This window comes from Mauremys mutica, unplaced genomic scaffold, assembly GCF_020497125.1.
Source record: "Mauremys mutica isolate MM-2020 ecotype Southern unplaced genomic scaffold, ASM2049712v1 Super-Scaffold_100120, whole genome shotgun sequence".
Taxonomy (NCBI): domain Eukaryota; kingdom Metazoa; phylum Chordata; order Testudines; family Geoemydidae; genus Mauremys; species Mauremys mutica.
In genome coordinates, this window is record NW_025423273.1 from 1,055,067 (window position 1) to 1,071,496 (window position 16,430).

The window sequence follows — 16,430 nt, forward strand, 5'->3', positions numbered from 1 at the left end:
ATGTTGCTGTAGATTGTTCATTCCCTGCCTTGGCAATTCAGACAGTCCCTTTTCCCATTAAAAAAAACAGGAGTACTTGTGGCACCTTAAAGACTAACAAATGTATTGTAGCATGAGCTTTCGTGAGCTAAAGCTCACTTCTTCGGATGCATAGAATGGAACACACAGACAGGAGATATTTATACATACAGAGAACATGAAAAGGTGGAAGTATGCATACCAACAGGCAGAGTCTAATCAATTGAGATGAGCTATCGTTAGCAGGAGGAAAAAAAACTTTTTGAAGTGATAATTAAGATGGCCCATAGAAGGTGTGAGGAGAACTTAACATAGGGAAATACATTCAATTGGTGTAATGACCCAACCATTCCCAGTCTTTATTTAGACCACAGTTAATGGTATCTAGTTTGCATATTAATTCAAGTTCAGCAGTCTCTCTTTGGAGTCTGTTTTTGAAGTTTTTTTGTTGCAAAATTGCCACCTTCAAGTCTGTCACTGAGTGGTTAGGAAGGTTGAAGTGTTCTCCCACTGGTTTTTGAATGTTATGATTCCTGATGTCAGATTTGTGTCCGTTTATTCTTTTGCGTAGAGACTGTCCGGTTTGGCCAATGTACATGGCAGAGGGGCATTGCTGGCACATGATGGCATATATCACGTTGGTAGATGTGCAGGTGTACGAGCCCGTATTGCCAGCACCTCTGAGAGTCCAATAAGAGAGGCAAGTTTTCTCTGGGCACTGAGATTTTTGAGGACGTTGGTGGCTCCTTTCTTTCCTCACCCTGGAGTAAACTCAGCTTTTTATTCCATCCTTGATGACTCATGGAATAACAACAGCAGCATGAAGAGGAGAGTGAATATCTCACTGCCAGGGGGAAGGTGGACGCATTCCCTCTGTCTGACCATTGCCATTGCAGGAGAGAAGGTTTCAGTGGAATCGAATGCCCTGGCTCAGACAATAGACACAGGGAGGTTTTGCTGTTCATGGATCTGTGCAAAAGAAATTGTGCCTCTGTGTGAAAATGAGGAGGGATATGAAATGCCCACGTGATGATGCCTAAGGCAAAAGGGAACCCTAGAGGATTAGAATAGGATAAGTTCACAAGCAGCATGTTTCTTACTTTGCCCATCTGTTAGTTTTGATTATTATCAATGGAAAGATTTTGCCATTGGCTCGTGTGTTTACACAGAAATTGACATTTACCAACAAATACGTAATTCTTCCAGTCCTGCCTAGTCTGCTGGTGGTGAGTTTAGAGGGACACACTCACTCTTCCCACCCCCCATGCCAGGCCTGTGCTCTCCAGAATGTCAACTTCCCACAGAGCTGGGATCCTTCCCTCATCTCCCCCCAGACCACTGCCCCACCCCCACTTCTGGGGTCCCCTCCCAACACTGTCCAACGCCCCTGCTGGCAGGATCCCTTCCCATTCCTTTCATTTCCTGCCTCCCCTCTGAGCAAAAGCTCTGCACTGTTTCCACACTGGGAATTGAACCGAGGCCGCCTGGGTGAAAACCAGGAATCCAGATCACAAGACCATATGGGACATGTAGAGTTAATAGCACATTTACACATTCACACCCAATAATTCAAAGTAGCCATTCAAAAAAACTTCAAAAACAGACTTCAAAGAGAAATTGCAGAGTTACAATTGATTTGCAAACGTAACACCATTAATTTGAGCTTGAATAAGGACTGGGAGTAGCTGGCTCACGACAAAAGCAATTTTCCCTCTCTTGATATTGGCACCTCCCCATCAATTATGGGGAGAGGACCACATCCACCCTGACTGAATTAGCCTTCAACACTGGTTCTCCCCTTGTACGGTAACTCCCGTCACTTCATGTTCCAATCTATATTTATGCCTGTATCTGCAATTTGCACTCCATGCATCTGAAGAAGTGGGCTTTTTACCCATGAATGCTTATGCCCAAATAAATCTGTTAGTCCTTAAGGTGCCACCAGACTCCTTATTGCTTTCAATTCTAAGCTGATCTTAACCCTTTCAGTACCCTTACAAACTCAGATGCTTCTCACCACAGGCTGGCTGGTGGCTTTTCAGCCGGGCTCTCCCCTTTCATCGGCTCTTCAGTTGCTTGGTGTGGGGGTGTCTGTAGATGTAGGTAGCAGAGAGAGATAAAGCCTGGCAAATGTCTCTCCTTTTATCATGTCCTTTCTTCCCTCATGGCTTTCCCCCCCCCTCAGAGTCAGGTGAGCATCACTGCATCTCTCCAAGCAAGTCTGAACAATTCCCCTGGGGTGTCCTCATGCAGGTGAGTCATTGCATTGTAGCTCTCTTGCTGGACAATGGCTGTCGATGGGTTGTTTGACACCCTGTCCGGGTGTTGGTTACTTGCCTTGCTGTTGCCACTGGGGAGCTAATATTTGGCTGACTCCCCCACCTTGCAGCACAGTGACAACCACACTGCACAATCCTCATAACTTCCTATGCATGAATGGTCTACATCTATGGGTAGAGAAGTGACTTTCAGCAGATCATATCCTTTCCCTGATACCTTACAAGTCATGCTCTATATGTAAGATCACGATGATATGAAAATGAGGATTATGGGGGTTACAGCTGCTCCCCCAAAGGTATAGAATGTCACACTGAGATTCTGTGTTCATTTGTTCTGTAACAGCATTACAGAGATCCAATGACTGACCAATGGCATTTCCAAGTGCTAAAATAGCAAGCGATGTTGGTCTCTCATTGGCCATCAGCGACTGAAGATGTGGTTTAATGAGCTGGAGCTTCAAGGCGAGGGTGGCTCTGTCCGCTGCCTTCCATTGCGCTGCTGGGCCCCAAGTCCCTGGTGGCCAATATGTGACGCTGGGAGAAGAGAGTGGGGTGGCAAGTGGTGGCAGGACTTTTGCCACCAGGGTCTAGCTGCCCAACTTCCTCCTGGTACTGCTGGCCCCCCGTCGCCTTCAGGTAACCCAGGAACTAAGGCAGGAATAGGGCGAGGAAGCAAGTAAAGCCGAGCAAGGAAGGCAAAAGTGAATCTTGTCTTCATGGGCCGCTCGCAATGACGTCCTTTTTCTGTGCCACAGCTGACAACAACATCCCAGACAGAAAAGTAATAGGCCAAAAAGAAACTGAGCAGCTGCTGAAGTAGTTCAGTTGGGAGCGTGCTAGACTAACAGGCTCTTCTATTCCCCTTTGTGCACAGGTGGGATGTTTTCTGAAAGTGCAGCAGTTCCTTTAACTGCCACGAGTCCCTCATTTCAGGCTATGCAGCAGGAAAAGACAGCATGGGCTTCTGCACCAAGTTGGCCCACCTGACCTTTCATTCTTCTCTTGCTCTTTGTCAGCAAGGGGAAGAAAAAGAAGCTCTCCCTCAAGCTGGAGTCACAAGGGCGACGTAAGGACGACTTCCTGAGCGCCCGCTCCAGTGCTCTGCTCTGCCAGCTGACCCATCGAAGGGCTGTCACCACTTTCTCCAGGTTTGTCCATCTGTCTGTGCCAGGGTGAGCAAGAGCCAAACAGATGGAGTTTCTGTAGTGTAGTGGTTATCACGTTTGCCTAACACGCAAAAGGTCCCTGGTTCAAAACCAGGCAGAAACATGCTGGCTTCCTTTTGCCAGATCCCCTTGCTGTTCAGGAAGATGCTCCTCCTTCTCCTATTGGCCTGTCCGTGGGATAACTCCAACCCCCGCATGAGAGAGGGTGCTGACAGCAGTGGAGAAAGCACCTTGGCATCAGGCTGGAGAACCTAGAGGAGTTAGGCGTGTTACCTTTTGGAGGCTTGTGGCTTGGCCTCCTCTGCTGTTGGAGGTTGGCTGGTGGAGGCCGGCTCTTCCTGCTGGCCTCCTCTGCGTGACTTGCCAAAGGAGGAAGTGAGGCAGGAATGGGGCAAAAGAGGAAAGTCGAGCTGAGAAAGGCAGGGCAGAAGCTAAGCACCTCAGTGCGGCTAAGTGGGATTAGTAGAGCGTCACCATTCGTTCTGCAAAGCCGGGGGAGGTGCGGTTGGCTGCTGGGAGGCAGAATCCTGTGCCTGCCTCTTGGCCTCCCAGGGATGGCTCCTTGCAGCCCAGGAGAAGCGGGGTTCTAGGGGGACGGAAAAGCAGCAATGGCGAGGCTGAGTGGGCTCCTTTCTGGCCGAGATGGTGGGCTGTGGTGGGTCTGGGAGTTGCCTGTAAGCCATAAGTGGACTTGGTGGAGTGAAAACCGCTGCTCCATTCTGGCTGACCTGGGGGAGCCATTAATGACTTGGGAGTGGGGGCAGGGCACTGGCTGTGAGCAAAGTCGTCTTCTTCTCTCCTGCCATGGGGAGCCCGGCCTAGAGCCTGCCCAGCAATGCACTGCAGCTCGAGCATTAAGCCTTCCTGTGGCATAACTACGGCCTAGTGTAATAAGGTGTAAAGTTTAGATTGTGAATTTATCTTTAATTTCCATGGTAACTTACTTTGATCTTTTATGCCTACCACTTATAATCCTTAAAACTCCATCTTTCCATAGTTAATAAATCTGTTTTATGAAACTGGTGTATTTTGCTTGAAGTTCTTGGGAAATCTGAGCTCCATTACAAGGCTGGTTCATGTACTATTCACAGTGAGGGAGGGGTGGACCCTGCGTAATAAACTCACTATTGTGTCATACAGGAGGCCTGTGATATGCAGGGGGTCAGATTAGATGCTCTAATGGTCTCTTCTGGCCATAAAGTCGACTCATTTCTGAAAAACTGAGTGCAGCATTGGGAGCAGCGTCTGATGTTTCCCTGTCCAGCCGGCTTGCTGCCTAGAACGAACGCTCCTTGAGTGGGGTGACCACAGGGAGTAGCTCAAACCTCCAAAGTGCCTGGCCAGGGGCAGGACATTAGCCAAGCAAGGGAGGGGTATGGCAGTGACATCACAAAGGCCTTTTGCAGGACCTCAGGCTATTGGTCCAAGGCGGTGGGGAGGTGGTGACCTCACAGAGAGATGCTGACATCAGCCAGGCAGGACAGGGGCGAGGGGCCAGGGAAACCTCAGAGCCCCCTGTGGCTTTGCTTCAGCAAGTCTCCTTCTCCAGGTCTCTCTTTGAGGACTGAGAGAGTATTCGGGTTCACGGACGTGAGCGCCAGGAGGAACCTCTTTCGAGTTTCCTCCTTCCCTTTGCCTGATTTTACTAGAAAACAGCCGTCCCTGTTTAGAAGGTAAGAGCCTCCTGGAGGTTTGAAACCTGTTCAGTCTGATCCAGCTGGTAAGAGTTGAATTCTAGGCATGGAAAACACGAGCTTAAGGATGCAGAATTTTATTCCACACCTGGGATTTTGTCCCTTAGAATCACTGGGGACATTAGGGTTTGTCCTTTTTGTTTCACCGTTTCCTCCCTCCCTCCTTTCTCTCTGTCTCTTGCTTCTTTTTTCCTTTCTCCTGTTCCCCTCCCAACACTAGGAGAGGTAGGGGTGTGTGTGTGTGTGTGTGTTGCGGGGCAGTGCTCTGCAGCTCCCACTGTGGGAGGTCCACCCAAAACTGGGGGGCTGAAATAGTGCTCGGGCACTGATCCCCACCAGTAACCTGGGCCATCCTTTGGGCTCTCTGGTGAGACCCCTCAGCCTCCCGTCCTCAGTCTCTACCCTGATTGGCTCAGCAGGGGGTTATTGACAGGGAGGAGACTCAGGTCCTTGTTGTTCTCTTTTAAGACAAGTAAATAAGTCAGAACCAGTTCTATGTTTGATGAATTTTGCTGCTTCTCTGCATTAATGGTCTCTGAGCAGTTCATGATTCTCTCTAACCTTGCAGTTCTCCTCAAATACTTGCTCAATAATTCCTGTGCACTGTTGTTGGTCTGGAGCTCATGTTAGAGCACTTTATTCAGGTCATTCAATGTCTAAAATTCAAGATCTGATGGTTAGTTTGAAAATCAGGGCTCTTGGGTCCTATTCCCAACTCTGCCACTGACTGGCTGTGTGACCTCAGACAAGTCAATTCTCCTTTCTCACACGTAGCTTCTCCCTCTTTCAAGTAGGGATAATAATGATCTGCTCCTACTTAGCTCAACACACTCACTCTTCCCCAACACACACACTGTCTCTCCCCAGAACACAAACAGTCTCTACCCCGCCACGCACCCCGCAATTGAAAAGCAGCTGGCAATCTAGTAAGATGCCCATGGAACGGTGGGATAGAGAAACCTGCGTCACGTGATGCTGTACCAGCCCGTGAGGCATTGCAAACCCTTCCCAAAACACCTTGCAGCCAGTTGCACAGTGGGATAGTTGCCCACAGTGCACTGCTCTCTATTGCCATCCAAGAACTGCTAGCGTGGATGTGCTCTGGTGACACACGGGGCATAGGGAGGACATTCAATAGCTGTTAACTAAACACTTTAACTAAAGCAGCAATGCCGGGGGGTTGGCGGCTCCTTTCTTTCCTCACCCTGCCCGCCCCGAAAGCCCTGGCCCCGCCCCGCCCCTTCCCCCAAAGCCCTGCCCCCCCGCTGTGCCCGCCCCCAAAGCCCTGGCCCCGCCCCTTCCCCCAAAGCCCTGCCACCCGCTGTGCCCGCCCCGAAAGCCCTGGCCCCGCCCAACCCCTTCCCCCAAAGCCCTGCCCCCCCGCTGTGCCCGCCCCCAAAGCCCTGGCCCCGCCCCTTCCCCCAAAGCCCTGGCCCCCGCTGTGCCTGCCCCCAAAGCCCTGGCCCCCGCTGTGCCCGCCCCCAAAGCCCCGCCCCTTCCCCCAAAGCCCTGCCCCCCGCTGTGCCTGCCCCCAAAGCCCTGCCCCTTCCCCCAAAGCCCTGCCACCCGCTGTGCCTGCTCCCAAAGCCCTGGCCCCGCCCCTTCCCCCAAAGCCCTGCCCCCGCATCGCCCCTTCCCCCGAGAGCCCACCCACACAGCGCCTCTTTCCCCAATGCCACACTGCCCATTTCCCCCTGAGTCCCCGCCCCCACACTGCCCCTTCCCCTTATGACCCCACCCCTGCACCACCCATTCAACCGAGACCCCGCCCTCCCACTGCTCCTTCTCCTGAGACCCCGCCCCTGCACCACGGAGTAGCAGGCCAGACCCCGGGGAGGGAGGGGGAGAAACATGCTTTGCTCTGCCACAGACTTCCCGAGTGTCCTTGGGCACATCACTCAGCCTCTCTGGGCCTCAGTTCTCCCGTCAAGGAAATGGGGCTGGTGGCGCTTCCCGCCCTCGCACGAGCTGGGAAGAGAACTACCCTGTGAATTAGGAAGAAGCTCCCAGTCCCCCTGCTCTCACCTCTAGACCCCCCTCTGCTCCCAGAGCCAGGGATAGAATCCAGAGGTCCTAGCACCCAGCCCCCTCCCTGCTCTGACCACTAGCCCCCACTCCCCTTTTAGGCTCTCTGCCTTTTCTATCCACCCAGCCCACCTGTCCATCCCTTTGCTGCAGGTTTCTGGGGTGTCACCCCTGCTCTGCGCTCCCCCAGTGCAGCCCAAGGCCTTTCCTCCCCCCAACCACACATCCTCTCCCCCTCGTGCTGGATCATCTGCTTGGCCCCCCACCTCCTCTCGGGGTGCGCTGTGGCTGGGGATTGTGCAATGGCTCAGCACCAGGCAACGCAGAACGTAAACTACAGGCCCTGCCCCACCCCACCGGAGCTGCCCTACCCCACCGGAGCTGCCCTCCAGGTGCTTTTGAGCCCAGCACCTTGCATCTGTGCTCTCCTGCCCCACAAGGGGTGAGCTGCAGTCCCCACCATACTCTGCTTGAGGGATCCTGGCACAGGGGCTGGGGGGAGAAAGGATTGTAGATTCTGACCTGTGCTCTGGAGAGGAGGTAATAAGTGAAGGGGCATTTTTGACTCCTCCCCTGCCTCAGTGTCCCCAGGGCTGGAATTCTACATTCCACAGGGGCAAATAAGGGGGTGAAGCCATTTGGCTAATGAAAACCAGTGCTCCAGATGAGGTTTGAACTCACAACCTCAGCATAGCTCCTCTCAACACTGCCCTGTAAGTACTATGCGCTAATCAATTGTGCCACTAGAGCACCTGTTAATTACACTGCTCCAAAACCCCTAGGCTGATAAAGCCAAGGAGTGACCTCAAAACATTCTCAGTGGAGCTGGCAGCAGGTAGCGTCAAGTGTTGGTGTTGAGTCTGAACTTTTGATGAACTGAAACTTAACTCAGACTTGATGTCTCTGTCTGAAACTTTTAATCAAAGCTCTGACCTGCGAACTACTCATGACACCCCCCCTCCCCTTAAGTAGCCATCTCCCCCTTTGTCTTTTCTAATTTACATTTTAACCTGTTTTATCCTGTAGAATCTTGATTGATTATGCATGACCATTATGATCTGTTAATCACTTTGTTTACTTCTGTGTATAAATATTGATGCTCAACCCTAATAAACTTGCCACACTTACTCCGAAGCCTTTTAAGCTAAGGATAAGTGTGAGCCCGTTGATCAACGAAGTGTTGTCTGGTCTCTGACAGATTGTGAGCCCCATACCAACTCCGCACAAACTCGGGTGCTGGAGAGGTGAGTAAGGACTTGCTTTTTACCTAACATTGGTACTCGGTGGGGTGGATTCTTGTTAAGGGTTCCAGGCCCCATTTGACCCTTTTGTTCTTCCCTGTGTAATAACAGCTGATTACGACTGCCTGCTTCTCCTGGCACTTTTTTTCCATCTGAGACTCAATGGAGAGTCTTGCTGCAGCCCAACAGAGCTGAAATCACTGAGAACCAGCTCTAAGCGTTAGTCCTGCTTTGGGACAGTGTCTCTCATGCAAGAAACTGCCCAGTCTGCGCTAGCAGGGAGGCTCCCTCACTAACAGCTGAAATCAGGGAGAGCTGTGCAAAGTGCAGGGCCCCAGGGGGGCCTGAACAGGGGGGAACAACACCCCAGGACTTTTAAAAATGGGCGGGCTCTGCCTTGCCACTTTGTAATGACCGTAAGGGCGAGTGAGGGTGGGGAGGGGACGGAGAGCAGTGAGCGGGAGGAGGGGTCTGGGGGGAAGAGGCAGCGTAGGAGCGGGGCCTTGGGGAGAAGGGGTGGGGCAGGGGCATGGCGTTGAGTGGAAGGGGTGGGGCTACTGTTCGGGCTCTGGTGGCCGCTCCTTTTAGGGAGCCTGTTCCGCTCCTGGTGGGACCACAAGACGTCAAGAGGAGAGAGGTGGCCAGCAGAGCGGTGACTGGGTGGAACGGCAAGTGGCCGGCAATGTGGCCAGACAGCGGAGGGAGAAAGGGGCTTTCCCCCCAGGAAGTGAGAGGTGAACTCTGGGTTTTCACTGACCCAGGGCAGCAGCTGTGGGTGAGGTGCAGTGAAGGGAGGGGCACATCCACAGAGCTTCTGGTGTCTGGATTTAGGAGCCCGAGGCAAAAGGCCACTGCCCAGCGCACTGTGGGGGAGTGTTTTGCTCATAGTGTTGTGTTATGATTGTGGTGTTTTCCCAAGTTAATACAAGGTGATTTTCCTCCTTTTTATTAAAGTTTCTTTTCTACACTCAGTGGTTGTGAGTGGGGAAAGTATGGCCTCTTAGAGGCACCCAGTGGCCAGGGTTAGTTTCCCCAGGTTACTGGGTGTGGGCTGAGGCAGATTGTGTGTTGTATTGTTGAAGAGGAGCCCCAAGCACCCAAACAGGGAACTGTAACTTCAACCTTCAGAGTAAGAGCCAGAGGTGCTGCCAGCTGAGCTAGCCAGGCTGCCTAAACGTATTAACCCCTTTCACCGCAGGAGCAAACACCGGGTACTTCTGTGCTTCTCAGCCGCTGGGAAAGAGCCTCTTGGGGGAAATGTCTCCTGCCCCACCGCCAAAAGGAGCCCCTGGAGTGGGACGGTCAGAGGCCGCACCAGGGGGCTGGCCCTGCTTTCCAACCGCCTTGTGATGCTGGCCGGCCGCAGAACGATTGCTGGTCTGTGGGTGGCCTTCAGTGGGGGTTCGGCATGGCAGGGAGCAGGGAGCAGGCTGGCCGGGTGTCTCTGTGGCTCTCTGCTGGCCACACATAGGCATGGTTCTCCCCTCCTCTGGCCCTGCCCTTGGTCGCTCTGTGGCTTTTAAGCTTCCCTTGGAGCTGTCAGCACCAGCCGCCTCTGCTCCAGGTGCCCAGAGGAGGAGAGGTGCCGGGCTCCAGCCTGGGACTCTTCCTCCCTCCTGCCTCGCCCTGACTATGAAGCCTGGCCCTGGCCCTCCTTCCTTTAAATGCCATGTGGGCAAGAGGAAGAGTGTGGCAGCTGCAGGGACCAAAGTTGTGGGCATCAGGTGAAGCAGCAAGAAACAACCATATGGTCAACGCACAGGACTCTCTAGCCAGACTGTTAAGTTCTAGGACCCCAACCTATAGCCGCCAGCCCATTGAACCAGCCGGACCAAAGACCTATCTCCAGTGGGCATCAGTCACCCAGCAGGAGGGAAAAACCTCACTCTAGTTCACCCTGAGAGAAGGTAGCCAAGCACATTGAGCTCCAGGGCTTTGCAGCAAAGCAACATATCTCTAGGAGGTCCCACTGAGATTTGAACCCAGTGCTGCCCATTACACCATGGGACCTGCTGCTATTTCATTTTCTAGACCCCTGTGACTCTCAGCTGGCTGCTTTGCCCTCTGCACTTATTGCTTCCCACCAGCCGCTTCCTCTCGCAGGACTCTCTCTCCTCCTCCAGCGACTGTGGTCCTGCACTACCGGATCCACGGGTCCTGCCCTGAGACCCCACATCCCCCTCCTTTGTCTCCATTCCCTGCAGGCTGCAGAAATGTCAGGGGAGGCTGCCCCTCCCTTCACTCGGTGCTCCCGCTCAAATCAGCCAGCTGCAGCCTCATCTCCTGGAACTCGGGCAGCTGTCGCTTGATCCGGTCGTACAGTCACACGCTGACTGGCTCCCCAGCCTGGATGCTCTTGTGGAAATCCCACAGGCGACGCTGCAGGACTTGGCACCATTGGTTTCTTTAATGTTGTGGTGTTTGCCCGACTGCCAGAACAAAGCTGCCAACTTCCCTCTCACCAACTCCAGTCAATCCCTCTGATTGCCATAGAACCCTCTGATGCTTTCCCGTTCTGCCAACACCGCCAGGCCTCGCCCCGCCCTGCACTGCTAGGGGTCAGGGGGCTGGGTGACAGGGGGGGCGTTGGCTCTGGGGTGGGACTGTCACTTCCCCCCCGCCAAGCCAACAGGATCACAGCAAACGAAACCAGCTTGGCCGGCAGGGGAAGAGTTCAGTCCAGGGTCTGGCGCATTCTGGGAGCAGGGGCGGTGCAGAGAAAGGGCAGATATGGGGCAGGTCTGAACACTCCACGCAGAACTGCCTGTCCTGTCCCGCAGCCCCTGTTACAGGGGGCTTTTAGCCATAGTTTTAATCAGGCCAATAAATTGAAACAAACCCCTGTTAAATCATTGCTCAGCCCGAGTCCTTCACCCACATTCCTTAGGGCATTGGGTGTTTCATTTCCTGCCTCAGTTTCCCACAGAGACACAATTTCCTTTGCATAGATCCGTGAAGAGCAAAACCTCCCTGTGTCTCTGGTCTGAGCCAGGGCATTCGATTCCAGTGAACCCTTCTCTCCTGCAATGCGATGGTCAGACAGAGGGGCCGTGGCACCTGCATCCCTGGCAGGGAGATATTGGCTCGTCTCTTTCTTTCTGCTGCTGTTGTTAGTCCATGAAACATCAAGGGTGGAATGCAATGCTGAGTTCATGCACCAGCCCCCTGAAAAAATTTCAGTGCCGCAGAGAAATCCTGCCGCCTGCTATTGGAACGATGTGCTGGAGATTTGAATGGGAAAGGGACTATCTGAATTGTCAGAGTGGGGAATGAACAACAATCTACAGCAATGTCATTAACACAAACACACTCTCATCCTGCTCCAGCCAGAAGGGAAATGGGCAGGAACTCTTGCTGTTCACCCAAGGACACACTTACACTGATGCGCAGCCATGAGTGTGCTGGGGAAGCTGGTCTGGGCAAACAATTTGAAGTGACAATTCAGTGAGAACAGAATCATCATGTAATGATCTATGTGTATGTCAAGTAGTTGTGACCAAGTGGTTAAGGTAATGGACTAGAAATCCATTACCAATATATACCAATCTCCTAGAGCTGGAAGGGACCTTGAAAGGTCATCAAGTCCAGCCCCCTGCCTTCACTAGCAGGACCAATTTTTGCCCCAGATCCCTAAGTGGCCCCCTCAAGGATTGAACTTGCAACCCTACGTTTAGCAGGCCAGTGCTCAAACCACTGAGCCATCCCTCCCTGCCTAGTAAGCTATCCCTCCATTGGGGTCTCCCTGCGCAGGTTCAAATCCTGCCAGCTACGCAAGCACTGCACTGTTGTTATTATTACTGTAGTCTTAGTGCCTGAGCATCCAGAGTGCAAACTGGAGCCAGATCTACTTTCACTCTGTCTACACTTAAAATGCTGCTGTGGCACTGCTATAGCACTTTGGAGTAGACAGTGACTGGAGGGGTTTTCCCATCCCTGTAATAGCTGCATTGACACAACAATTCTTCCTTTTCTTTAGCACTATCTAACCAGGGCTTAGGTCACCTTAACTCTGTGGGTTTGGGGGCAGGGGGGATTCACACCCTGAGAGACGTTGCTCTGCCAGTGAAGAGCCCAGTGTACACCAGCCCTTAGATCCCTCTTGGTATTTCAATGCAGGCACTGACCTGTGAGAGGAAAACATCAGCTCACAAACACAGACTGAATTCCCCACATTTAATCTTGCTGCACTTTCCAGAAAGTCACAACATTCATTTAATTCTTGCTAGGGCAGAGAAAAAATAAGTGACACTAAGTTTTTGGCTTGGTTAAATAAAATTAAGTGTTTAATTAACATAGTAAAAATATGTCCTGATTCCGCTAAATAACACCATAACATGAAATAAGAAGAGACAAATCTTGTCAGTGACGACTAATTTCGCAAATGATCTTCCCATTATTACGTTGGAGGTCTGGGCACCTCCAGTGTCACTGCTCTGCATTCACCTTCCCCTTAGAATTGTTCTCGGACATTCCCAAATATGGAAAATTGTGCAGTTCAGAATCTGAATAGTGACCCCGGTTCCTTCCTGCACCTGCTCTACATTGCTCAACAGCAGCTTCTCCCCCTGCAGAGTCACCCCCGCACTGCAGTCAGGGGCGGCTCTAGGCACCAGCAAAACAAGCTGGTGCCTAGGGCGGCAAAATGTAGGGGGTGTCCCCTGCCGCCGGGGAGGGCGGGAGGCTGGGCTGGCGGACCTGCCGCAGTCATGCCTGCGGGAGGTCCACCGGAGCCCCGGGACGAGTGGACCTGCCGCAGGCATGACTGCGGAGGGGGCGCTCGTCCCGCGGCTCGGCTGGACCTCCCCAAGGCATGCCTGCGGCGGGTCCCCTCTTCCCGCGGCTCCGGTTGAGCTCCCGCAGTCATGCCTGCGGCAGCTTAACCGGAGCCGCGGGAAGAGGGGACCCGCCGCAGGACCGGGGAAGGGCGGCGCAGCGCACCGCGCTGCTTGGGGCAGCCTGATTTCTAGAGCCGCCCCTGACTGCAGTGCAGCCCCCAGGGTTTTGCAAAAATTAATAATACAGAGTTTGGAGGAAAGGAAACATTTGGGAGTTGTGGAAATAGAAAAAGGCAACAGTTGTTGTGTTACAAGAAGGGTAGTTTTTGGTTTAATAATAAAACCCAGTTATATAAATGTAACTGTATGTGCAGCTCTGTGCACTCATGTTGGATGGAAGCTTAGTAATTAAATTGTACAAGGGGGTCAGGTAAAGTTTTGTCCCGAGAAGCCTTTACAGACATTCTGAGGGGAAATGGGCCCTTTGCCCACAGAAATGGTCTATAGGGGACGGCTGCAGGCAGCAGGCGGAGAGCTAATCTCATCAAAATGATTTGACTCCTGGGTAATGTAAGCAAAATCACTACAGGAATGTCCGGGGTTTCTATTGGAACTTAACTTGCCTGCCCCTGACTGTCTCTGGTTGTACAAGATGCAAGGGATGTTAGACAAAACAAAATTTTGTGTGTAATTGTGTAAGGTTTTAAAAACCTAAACTGAGATTTACGGTTTGTAATATAATGTTATGAAGGTTAAATTATGGAAGGAATGTGCGTTTTCCCAGGACGTGTGCAGTGTATATTGGAGAAGGGGTAAAAGAAATGCAAACAAAACATGGTACTTAGCTCAAACCCTATTAGGGCTCCAAAGGGAGCCACAATAGGTTGTGGTTTCTTTTTCAGATCTGTGTGTTTTGAAGCAGAAGATGAAAGTGGAAAGTAATCAGAACTCGGGTGGAAGTTGATTGTGTCCCTTTTAAGACAGTCTCTGAGCAGCTGATGGCTTTGGATCCAAAAGCAAGCCCGAAAGCCGGGGTGAATGCAAATGACCTCACTGATGGGGGAAGGAGAGAACTGCCCATCAGTGGCAGCACAAAGGAGCTGCAAATAAGGAATACATCTGGTCAGCAAACAAGCTACTGGAAGACTCAGATTGTGGCCCTCCAGGAAAGGGAGGAGAAAAAACAAGTTAAGCCTGAAAATAAGGGGGACAGGTTAACCCTAAGGAGTGTGTGTGTGTATGTACTGTGCTAAAGCTAAATCTAAAGCTGTCTCTCAGCTATTACCTGAGGATAAACTTAAAGCTTGGTACAGCAGAGAAACTATTGCAAACTGGATCTGTTGTACAAGAGAGGAAACTGAGGCACACCACCTCATGAATTTCATAAATGACCAGTGAGTGGGGTAATTCACTATCTGACTATAGAACAAAGTACGGACAGCCTGGAGGGAATTCTTCTGTTTTTCCTGCAATTAGCAAGGACATTTGTAAAAGGAAGTGGTATTATTATTATTAAGCACTAATCTGTCCCCACCGGGGGGTGTGTATGGAAATTGTTTCTTTTGTTTTTCAGACACTCTAGAAGCAAGCTGGTGCCAGCAAAAGACTAACCCATAATACCATGAATCTATGTTTTGTGTTGTTTCTCTGTGGTGTTTGTCTGGTTGTTAGCATTGTTGTGTTTCAATGAACAGAAAACCTCATGACATGGGTGGGGATGGCTTCAAAAGGCTGACCTGGGGGAAGATGTGTATGGAAATTTAAAATGCTCGACTAGGAGGCCAGCACCTGTGTAATAGCTACCGTGGTATCTGGAAGTGAATTGGCAGCTAAGGTGGGCCCCACAAGCCCTATGGGAATAATGAGAAGGGGATTTGCTCGCTGGGAATCAATGGAGGGGTGTGTAAAATGGTGTAAATCCAGAGAAGATGTCTGACTGTGCCCCTCCCTGATGGCCGTGGAGGAGCACACCCAATGGCCCGTGGCAAGGGGTGGACAATTGGGTGTACTGTGTATGAGGTGTTTTGCTGGAAATGTGCATATTACTGGGGCACAATTACACCAGCCCCTAATCAAACTCCACATCTACACGCTGCTCTCTGGGCTTTGGCGCACAGATAGATCTGTGAATCTTACTGCTGTGAATAATCGAACCAGCGCATACAGCCTGATTCCACACCATGTGGTTAAGTTGGTTTGGACAATAACCCATTTCTCTGTGGACATTCAATGGACTTATGATATGGACAAAAGCACAAAAACCTGCAGTGGCAGCGTATGCAACTGCCAGCAACTGGACATGTTAAGAGCTTGACCCCGTCGAAGGAGGAGAGGAGGTGTTTCAGTGGTGGCCGGGATGCTGGACCATGCTGCAGTGCTCAGGTCTCTCGGTGTTGCTGTGGATTATTACAGTGGCTGGTGTATTGCTAAGTATACTTGTGTTACGTTGCCTATGGAAATAACCTAGAAGTAATGGAGTAAGCCCCTACCCCCCTGCACTAGACAACCTGGACCCAACCTTCTCGGGCCCACTATAGTGGGAAGTCTGGAACGCTAATTGGAACAGGTGTGGCCCGCCCGTACGAGAGAAGGTGTAGGGCACTGTACTACGCACGGGGCAGTGGGACAAATGGAATATCAACACCTTCCACCTTGATGCCTGGCCCTATCAGGAAATGTGTCACCATATGTCCTATGTCTTGCTAAGGGGGAGAATGGGAACAGGGACACAGGCAAGGCTCTGTGGCGTCAGGGCTGGGATGGGGACACCGAGGAAGGAAACTGGAATCGTTGCTTGCTGGAAGCTCAACCCAATAAACATCTAATTTTTTGCACCTTGGGACTTTGGGTATTGCTGCGCTGTGTGTACGCAAGAAGGACCCGGTAATGGGAGGGTGAAGGGATAAACCCTCTAACACAAACTAACATCTAACACCCATTTGAACCTCTTCTTTTCACACCCTTGCTCATTCTCAGGGGCTGCTTTGTCTCCAGACAGATCCCTTCTCTTTCCGTCTGTTTCACTCACTGAGGTGTCAGAGTAAACACTCCCCTTCCCTCTAGTCTCAAACACTAGTATTAACTGTTTGCTACCGAGGGGTTTAGAAAGCATTTGTCAAGATGCCATTTCTGGGGGATTTTTCCCAAGATCCAGTATTTTGTGTTCAAACATCTCCCAGCTTCCTTGGTGAAAATGAGGCCAAGGTTTCTTTGCAATATAGAGGCAGTTTTT

The 16,430-nt window shown here is 51.5% G+C and overlaps 1 non-coding gene across 1 annotated transcript; it reads left to right on the plus strand.

Moving 5' to 3' along the window:
- Positions 1-3,493: 3,493 nt before the first annotated feature.
- On the plus strand, positions 3,494-3,566 carry TRNAV-AAC. Its single transcript has one exon. It is a non-coding gene; the product is annotated as a tRNA-Val (tRNA).
- The last annotated feature ends 12,864 nt before the right edge of the window (positions 3,567-16,430 follow it).